Below are 6,913 nucleotides of genomic sequence, written 5' to 3'. Positions count from 1 at the left end.
TTTAGCATTCTACTGTTTTGTTTCATTGTAAAATTTAGTCAAAATTTGAAAATATTTTCCATTAACTATAAAATCATTTGTAAAATGTTAATTTCCCCATTAAAAAATTGGTAAAACATTTTATAAAAACACATAGTGGCTCTCCTCCAATCTGATAGTTATTTGTCAATTTGGTAGTTAAAGCCGTCGATCTAGTCATTGGACCATTGACTCTGCAATATGGGTTTGGAGGCTCAATTCGCAGAACCATCAAATTGTTGTCTTCGGCTAGATTGACGCCTTTCGTGGCTAAGCTGCTAGTTTAGATGGTTTGTACTTGAAAAATTACAATGTCACACTAAAGACTTAAAAATATTTTATTGAAAATATTTTCAAATGTAAATGTTTTATTTGAAAAAAATATTTTATATTTGAAATATTTTATAGCGAAACAAATCAAGCGCAATGTCTTAAACTTTAGCTCCATAATCAATTAAACGAGATAACCTTTAATACGGTAGTTCTTAACTTGGCTTGAATTTTTTTTTTTTAAATTTTTATTATTATTGATAACTTGGCTTGACTTGACTATAATCCGACCTATGATATAAAATACAATATTCTTAAGATTTAGGGTAATCTTTTCAGGATGGATTTAAAATTTATGCTCAATCGATTTCAACTACTCTTCTATTCAATAATCAATTATTAAATTGTTGACCTTTGTATCCTAATTTAAAAGGTGAATATTTTTACTCGTGATTAATTTAACTATTATCACGATTTTAATTTGTTTAAGTACACATTTGATGACGTTTGGTTTTATTATTTCTCTAAACTTTTAAATTTCTTAAATCTTATTAGAGTATTAGCATCAATGCGTTAAAAAAAAATGCTACTTTAACAAACAATTTCACAATTCATCCTACCCCTCATCTTTTACTTTAGTATATCACCCATTAAAATAATATTCTAAAATAGCTCATACTGCTAATTAAAAAATATAAAAAATCACATCGGAATTCAGAACCCACCAAATGAGAGAGAGAGAGGAAAACAAAAGTAACATTGATATAGTGATTTGTTACTAATAACAGATCATTATAGCAATGTTAAAATATTTTGCAATTTTTGCTCAAGTAGCACTGGCACATGGATGGAGTTTTTTTCTCTTTGGTGTGCTAAAATAATATTTAGGGTCTTTTAGAACATCAGATGCTAGTGTTCTTTGCATAGATATCTAGTGCAAATGCTAAAATCATATTGAAGAAATGTTAAGGAAAACATAATAACCCTTTCAAAATAGTCTAAAAACCAAACTTACACGCGCACACACCAAACTTACAACGTCATGTTCGTTTTATTGCAATCCTTAACGGTTAATAACAGAATATCTTTCTAAGCTTAATAGGCCTACGGTCAACAGTCTTGTGGTCTGGTGCGTCAAGCCCATTAGAAAGCCCATATATTTTTTCCCCAACTATTCATACCTTGTTAAACTTATTTCACCCAGCTGGTACTAAAATTTACTCAAGAACACACCTGAAACATTTTCTTGCTCTCCTTCCTTAAAAAAAAAGAGAAAAAGAAAAAAAGGAGCTTAGAACACTAGCATCTGATGTTCTAGTGTATATGTGGCCCAATAAATAGGGAATTACATATTACACACGACTTTCTTGTCAGCACTCTTCGAGTGAAAAATGAGCTTAGAACATTGTACTATTCCTTCTTTCCACCCGTAGAGCGGTTTTACAATCTCAAATTTATAATTATCACTTGGCTGTACAAGTTGCCACAAGAAAATCAATAGCAACTAGTGAAGACCGAAGAGAAAAACTCTCCAATCATTTGCTATATTTTGTGGTTCAAATTAATAAACAATATATTATTAGACCACAACGATGAGGACAACAACAAATAATTTTTATTCTCAAAATTTTGAGGTCAGTTATGGATCTTTACAGGGTAGTTTGAGTAGGTCACATATATTATTTTTCTCCATTCCATTCTATCTATAATAATATTTTCTGTCTTAATAGATATGTCTTTTTTACAACTTCTATTAATATGATTTTTTTTTTTTGGGTCTTTTTCTTCGTTTTTATGTTCTCTCAACTTGGATTAACTCGTTTTTTGTTATTAGTGCATTAGTCCCTCTCATTTGAACAAGACCAAACCATCCCAAGCAACTTTCTTTTATTTCTTCATTAATAGGGACTACTCATATTTTTAAGTGAATTTCTTTATTATGAACCTCATCTTTCTATGTAATCTATCTTAACATTTAGTTGCACTCATTTTATGAATATGTCACTTCGCATTCTCAAGTCAATAGCCCAACATTCAAAACCATAAAGCATAGTTTTTTTTTTTTTTTTTGGATAGGACCATAAAACATAGTTGATTGTATAGTAGTCTTATAAAATTTTCCTTTTAGCTTAATAAGTATTCTACAATCGCACAACACTTTTGATACCCTTCTCCACTTCATCCACTCTACTTTTATCTTGTGGTTCATATCCTTTTTAATCTCTTATTTATGAATTATTAGTTCAAGATATCCAAGATAATTATTATTTAAATTGTTGATTTGTTGTATACCTCATTATGTATTTATAGAAGTAAATACAATTACTCTCCTCAAATAGAAGAGAGATTATATTAGGGTTCAAGCTAATAACCCAGTGCTAATGTCATCATTTATACTGTCCCATATACGTTGGTTCCATCAACATATCTCCATCAGACTTGTCCCAATATGTAATTTGTCTAACGTGGTTGTGAATGTGGCCCTAATAATTCTCGTGGACAAGGTCATAGTTTTCGGTCCCTTGATAATCGCAACTCATTGTCACTAATGGTGATCAACATCAAAGTTGTTATCAGAGAACCAATCAGGCACTCGAGTTGGATTACTAGAAGCAGCATGGGCCGGGGCTTGAGGGAGGTGTGGTATGGTTGTAGCAGATGGCTGCAATATGATTGACAGCATTACAGATCGTTGAATTTACGCTCATTGCTCTAAAACTTCGATGTGACAAGTTGTGCTACCTATTTCCCTGGAAATTTGGTTTCCCATTCATACACTAAACATGCTCGAAATAAACTTTCATGTTCCTTGTGAGTTGTAACAAGGTTGCCTGTAAGGACCTTCAAGTGTGTTTCATTATTTCTACCACAAAGACCCACTTGTAGACATGATGACCAGAGGCTCTCCTATCTTATCATGTATCTATAGATAAATACAATAGCCCTCGCCTCTCAGATTGAAGAGATATTACATCAAATTATTTTTCTTTTCTAACTTATACCAACAAAAGCACTTATATATATTTGTACTAAACTGATTTGAGAGTAGAGATAATATGCTAGAAATACATATCCAACGTTTTACTTATCGTGCATATTTTTGCTTATTGTAATTTCTACTCATTGGAAAGACAAAATAATGCCCATTAAAGTACAAAACTTTTCCTACTTCTCGTGTATATGATCTTAAGACCATCCATGTAATGAATTATCATACACTGCATACATTTTTAAAACATTTTTAGTGGTATAGGTACAGCACGAACATTGTAAACCAAAGTTTAATCTTTTAGACAAATTGCAAACCTAAGTTGATGATGAGACACTGGGTGCTTAATTAATGGTCAATTTAAACTTTTATATTGATTTTGCTCTCAATCATCACTTTATAAAATAACAATACTATGGACATACTTAATTTCACAACTTATTAAAGTGATCAATTATGAATGATGAAAAAAAAGGTTCAACCTCACACATAATCTGCCCTACACTCCTACTTCCTAGTCAATATATTTGTAAGGGTGGGGAGGAAGTGGCTAATGGCAAGTTGCTGGGCATGACTACTCGGGTCATTTGATTTGACTCCTAGGTCTAAACCGTAAACCTCACCTTGTATGTATATTAGTGCAAGCATATAGGAGGATTTACACTTTCAGATTATTATCGGTACTAGCTACATCCTTATTTTGAATAAGCCATGTTGCACTTTTTATAGGAAAAAGATAAAGGAAAACAGAGAACGCAAAACGAAAAGGGTGTTGAAAGCATTTTCTGTTTGAATCTCATGGGTAAAAGAACCAAAAGAAAACTTTCATTTGCTAATAAAATTATGCTTACACTGATTTTTTCCAAATCATATAATTTCCTTTTCCTCGTTCTATTGTATAGACGTCTACGGTAGATGAATTAATACCACCCGTGTGTCTTATTCTTTCCAAACGTGGCCAAATATACTTGGGTTTAGACCTTCGTGTGGTGGCTTTCAAAACGAAAATATACTTGGGTTTAGACCTTCGTGTGGTGGTTTTCAAAATGAATCGCGTACGGCATAACATCTTTTTTCTTTTTTAATTTTCAACTTATGATGTCTACTTTTGATTATTGTATTTTTTATTATCATATCAATATACCAATTAATCTTTTGTGTAAATGAAAATTAAATCTCAAATTTCTTATTTAGCTATCAGAGACTTTATCAGTTGAGTAAATTAAATCTCATTACGGCATTCTATCTTTAGTACTTATCATCTATTTATTTTTCTAATTCATGCACTAGAATATTCATAAGGTAATATTCCTAGGAAATTGGTATGTTTTGATTCTTCGGACTGCTATGAATTCTTGTGTTTAAATTACTCGCTAAATCACTGGATTTCATAGGCTACTTTTTAAAGATAAATGAATTAGTGAATTTGAAATCACACGTAACGGGAAATGAGGAAATGATGGTGTTTTCCTATCATGATGTTCAGTTTGATAGCGACTCCTAAAACGTAATTGGTGGTATGGGAATTAAAAAGAAAATGTAATTTGGCATAAAGATTCGTGCCTCTTGTAGTGCTCTCATGTCCATATTGAAAATAATCAAATGGCACGCTATCCTACTAATTAATATATGGAAATTTACGTCAAGGTCAGACTATATTGCATATGGGAAAAATATTCTTATGCATTTCTTAGTTTCACACGCGTTGTTCACTGTTTTAAAATATGCTCACACTTAAAGATATGAAATAAGTGATTAAGATATGAAATAAGTGACGTGGATGGACGATTTATATTATCAAATATGTAGTAATTAGTGTCCAATTGTTGTGGGTTCCAGTTAGCTCAATTAGCAAAGTCTTTAATAGTTAAATAAGAGATCTCAGATTCAATCTTTACATACACCAAACACTAATTGGTGTCTTGGTCTGATAATACAAAACTATCATCAGGAACAAACGCCATAGGTTGAACTCTCTCCAAGAAAAAAAAAAGTGTCCAATTTTTTATTATAGGTGCTACCCCCACAACTCAACTTTCACTTTCATGTTCGAGATTAGATCACAAATGATGAAAATTAATTAACTTCATTTATAAACTAGTTTGGAGAGAGATTTCAAATCGTTTGATTGCATGTTTTTATTATATTCTTCATGTTTGCTAAATTTTAAAAGAATAATAGTTATGTCATCAATGATATGTTTAAATTTCAAGTTTTTGTGGTAAAAAATTATGCATAGAAAACAAGTTCATTAATAGAATAGTAAATAATATTCGATTTAAACGAAATTTGACATATATATTAAGAACAATTATAACATACAATCTAGTGGTTAAATTTTTAAAATTTACATCTAATAAAAAAATATGGGAGGATTTTTAAGGGTTTCTCACCCTCTCCTTTTTCCATTCCTATAAATATACAACCCAATGCTATCTTTTATTCAATTTAGTGGTTCATGATCAACTAGGTCAAACCATAGATGTCTAAGAATTGTCACAATTGGATAATTAGGATTAATCAATGACTACTAAATTCGATTCTTTCTTCCCCTATGCCTATACAACAGAATGCTTTCTTTTAATTAGATTTAGTTGTTTTGTGGCCAACTAGGACTATGCAATGTCTCAGCATTGTGACAAACTGAGAATTGACAGTTACTATGAACTTATACAAAGATAATAAAGAAAACAAAACATCTTTGAACCTAGTTGTAATATATACACCAACACACCAAGTGGTTTGTCATGGACTAATTAAATATTATCTGAAACAATGAACCCACTCAAGGCTAGGTTTTTTGAGTTCTTCAAACGGCGGAACAAAAAATAAGACATAAATTTCAAGGATATGGGGAAAACCCTCATTGTGAATCAATGGTAGCAATATTTGTCATGTAGCAGAGAATAGTCCTTGCAAGGCATAATTCTAGAGTTGATAACTGTAAACGTTGTAGCAATTGTGATCATTGATATAGTGATGCTGGTGGTTTAACAGTGACAATAGTGATGATGATTAAAACCTATAGAACAATATGCAGTCCCTCCTACCTTCAAACTACATATCCTGCATATCCATTTATACCATCTTTCCATTCCAAACTCTGCCACTGTGATGCTTATTTTCCATCATGACTACTGGCTAGCTAATTCATTAAGCCTCTACCAGCACCTAATGCCATCAAAACTACATCTTTTTTTATCGCATTATTACCATTATTCACTTTTGCTATCATTAGAAAAGTAGATCCAACATATACACTGCACCATCACTTCCACTAATAGCATTCAACATCATCACCTCTTCAGCATGTCACCGTCTTTCACTCCATCAATTCCGATATCAAGACGTAAAGGTAAACACCTCCCACAAAAAAAGAAAAAAAAGAAAAAGAAAAAGAAAAAAGGATTTCAACCTTCAAAGATGTAAGTTATAATACTTCATAGCTCTTCAACTTGATTGTAAAATCAAAGAAGTGAGCTTAAGTAGATTATATATATTTAAAACTTTTGCTATCATTAGAAAAGTAGCTCCGACATACACATTGCACCATCATTTCCACTAATAGCATTCAACATCACCCCTTCTGCCCTTCAGCATGTCACCTTCTTTCACTTCATCAAACATCCAACCCCC

Source organism: Quercus suber, unplaced genomic scaffold, assembly GCF_002906115.3.
Source record: "Quercus suber isolate HL8 unplaced genomic scaffold, Cork oak 2.0 scaffold_268, whole genome shotgun sequence".
Taxonomy (NCBI): domain Eukaryota; kingdom Viridiplantae; phylum Streptophyta; class Magnoliopsida; order Fagales; family Fagaceae; genus Quercus; species Quercus suber.
Note: the sequence above shows the minus strand (reverse complement) of the source record.